Genomic DNA, 3,463 nt, shown 5'->3' with positions numbered 1-3,463 from the left:
GGCTCAATGGCACGTGATGATCATAGGTTATAGAAGATCTACAGAGAGAGCAGAAGTATCTGTCACTCCAGAAGAAGGATTGATTATTTCTGAATGAAGAAGCTTCATGGTTGTTTGGTCCATAACTTCTTGATTTCACCAGTATATTAATATTTGTTCACTTGAACTTTTCATCATTTGGTACAACCATCTAAAACAATCTAAAACAAGTAAATCAAACTTTCTTCTGAAACTAGAAAAACATTCTAGGACTCAGTATTTCCTAAAACCCAGAAGAATCTATGGTTCCTCAAAAACCTTGAGAACATGTTTCTAGAAACCAGCAGCCTGTAGATCACAGGACAGTTTGTAAAAATGAAGCAGCAGGAAATCAACAGTTCCTTAAAACAATCTGAACAGAATTTTAGACACTGATAGATTTTATCTTTTTAATGCACATCTAGAAACAAATATTTTCTGGATCCCAGTTTCTTGGAGCATGAAATCAGCTCACGACGTTCTGGCGGCGCAGGAAACGTGTGAACTCTGAGAGAACGTACAGGTTCAGAGGGACGTCTTCACACGAACTTCTGGTCTGTTATCTTCAAAACGTGAGTTAGAGGTTAATTTACAGCAGGAAACTGGACACGATTGTGGTTTGGCTTGTTATTGTTGTCATCTGCCGTCTTACAGCCGGAACTTCTTCTGAACGGAGAAGCTGAACGGTGTGAGCTTCACATATGGCCTTCAGAGCGTAAAGCGCAGTCAATGCATGAATATATAAAGTGAGCATTCGATTTCATTTAAGTCTTTATAAGTCTTTTATTTTCTCAAACACCAAAAACATTTTTATCAATATTTTTTATAATACATTATTCTGCAGCTACGTTAGATTACGCTCGATTTTTGAAAGTGCTGATCATGTGATCTCTGCAAATCCAAAATAGTTAATAATAGTTAATCTACATACATTTACATAAATCATCATATTCATTATTTCATTTCTTTTTTATAAATTCTAATAAACTGTAAAACCTTGTTAAGATTCTAAGCCTTCGTGTCTGGAGACGATACAGCACTTAATGTAAAAAGAAACAAATGATCAGCACATCTGATCTGATCTGATATGAACTGATACGAGTGATCTACCTGTGCCGTGTTCAGGAGCGTCTGCACCGTGTTAATGGGCTAGTCCGGCTTCTTTGTTGCCGTGGTGACAGCAAGTTTAAAGCCCAGCGTTTGTTTAGAGTTTGATAGCAAAGGAGTCCTGCTGTAGTCAATGGATACACAAACACAGTTAGTCTGATACCTGTATGTGTGTGTGTGTGTGTGTTCAGAAGTTCAGAAAGAAGTTCATAAATGTGTGTGTGTGTAAGTTCAGAAATGTGTGTGTGTGTAAGTTTAGAAATGTGTGTGTGTTTGTGTGTAAGTTCATGTGTGTGTGTTTTCCAAATGTATTTGTGTTTGTGTGTGTTTGTGTTTGTGTGTGTTTAAAAATGTATTTGTGTGTGTGTGTGTGTGTGTGTGTGTGTGCGCATGTTTGTGTGTGTAAGTTCAGTAATGTGTGTGTGTTTTCCAAAATGTATTTGTGTGTGTTTGTGAGTGTGTTTAAAAATGTATTTGTTTGTGTGTATGCATGTGTTTGTCATTAACTTTTGCTTTTATTCTCTGAACATTCCTCATCCCTGGGCACCAAGATTTCATCATAAAACCCACAATAAAATTGTTAAAAATATAAATAATATGTTCTAATTGTGAAACACTGTGCATGTGTATGTGTGTGTGTTTGTGTGTGTGTGTGTGTGTGTGTGTGTGTGTGTGAGTGTGTGTGAGTGTGTGTTTGTGTGTGTGAGTGTGAGTGTGTGTGTGTGTGAGTGTGTGTGTGAGTGTGAGTGTGTGTGTGTGTGTGTGTGTGTGTGTGTGTGTGTGTGTGTGAGTGTGTGTGTGTGTGTGTGTGTGTGTGTGTGAGTGTGTGTGTGTGTGTGAGTGTGTGTGTGTGTGAGTGTGTGTTTGTGAGTGTGTGTGTGTGTGTGTGAGGTTGTGTGTGTGTGAGTGTGTGTTTGTGTGTGTGAGTGTGTGTGTGTGTGTGTGTGTGTGTGTGTGTGTTTGTGTGTGTGTGTGTGTTTCCCACCTATCATTAAACCGTAGGTCACGGCACAGACTCAGAACATTTCCCAGACCCTTCGTTTCAGTTTCCAGTAATAATATGGAGAATAATGTTGATGTATATTATGATGTTGCGGCTCTGGTGATGTTCAGGACACGAGCCGGTGGTCTGATTTCTCCTCACACTCTCTATCGTCTTAAACATAATTCCAGATCCTATAAATCTTTGTGTTTTCCTTAAACACACCATTTCCAGCCCAGTCTCGTCTAATCCTCTGGGTCTGATCCGTGTCACTGCCATAAACCTGCATTAATCTGAGCGCTGCAGTGGCATCCATCGAGCTCGAGCTCCACCGAAGCTAAATCTGAGGAATAAAATGCTCAAAACTCCGGAATGTGCGATTAAATTAACGAGGGCGATTAAACGCATTCCCACATCTTTAATTCGTTAAACTTTTAAGAAGTTATTAAACGTACAGTTTGAGATAAACATGTTTCATATCAAAGAGTTTTTACGAAGAGTTTTTTTCCAAAGTGTGCAGCTGCATCTATATAAATAAAACGATATCGTATTCATATTTATATGATTCAATTTATGATCAATTACACAACGAACAAAAATATCGCAATATTTATGGAACTCGCATTAAGACGAAACAGAGAGTGAAAAAAAAAACACTATGAATTCTCAGTTCTGATTTTTCACACGTGTAACGTTTATTATTACAGCGCTGTTGCATTCTCAGCTCTGATTGGTCAGATGTCTAACGATGCTGAATTAATTAATTAGCCACAGTAATAAGTCACAGGTTTCCATAGCAACAGCTTGCTCACGCTCCACGTGAAATCATAGTTTTCTGCGTGCAGTTATTTTGTTTTGACGTGTACGGTGTAAGCTATCGGTTTGATGGCGTCATCGGGAAATGAGGGGTTTCCGTGGTAACATGACAAGCTGCGTGTTTTTTTCTTCTTCTTGTCTTATTAACGTGAGAGAAAAAACGAGAGGGAATCGAATGACTGTGAGAACCGGATCTGACATGTTGCCACAGCATTAAATGTGACTATAAAAGAAAAAAAAAGTAAAAGCTACTAGCTTTTCTATTAGCTACTTGACCGAATGTTGCCTTGGTAACCATCAGAACAAATCACTTTGAATAGAAAGCTGCGTTGTTTGAATCGATGCCACAAGCTGAAGCTCTTTAAACTACGGTACATTCTTTGTTTAGCATAAACCTTTAGCTAGCCTTTAGCTAGGTTTCTATTTAGCTAGCATTTACTCCAGATCGACGATTAGGCCGAAGCTGAAGTTTGTCTTTTTATGGTGTGTTTATGTTCTCTTTTGTTGCTTCATCCTTTAATCATTTGCAGGCTGCTTTGC

Source organism: Tachysurus vachellii, chromosome 11 (assembly GCF_030014155.1).
Source record: "Tachysurus vachellii isolate PV-2020 chromosome 11, HZAU_Pvac_v1, whole genome shotgun sequence".
NCBI classification, from domain to species: Eukaryota; Metazoa; Chordata; class Actinopteri; order Siluriformes; family Bagridae; genus Tachysurus; species Tachysurus vachellii.
Note: the sequence above shows the minus strand (reverse complement) of the source record.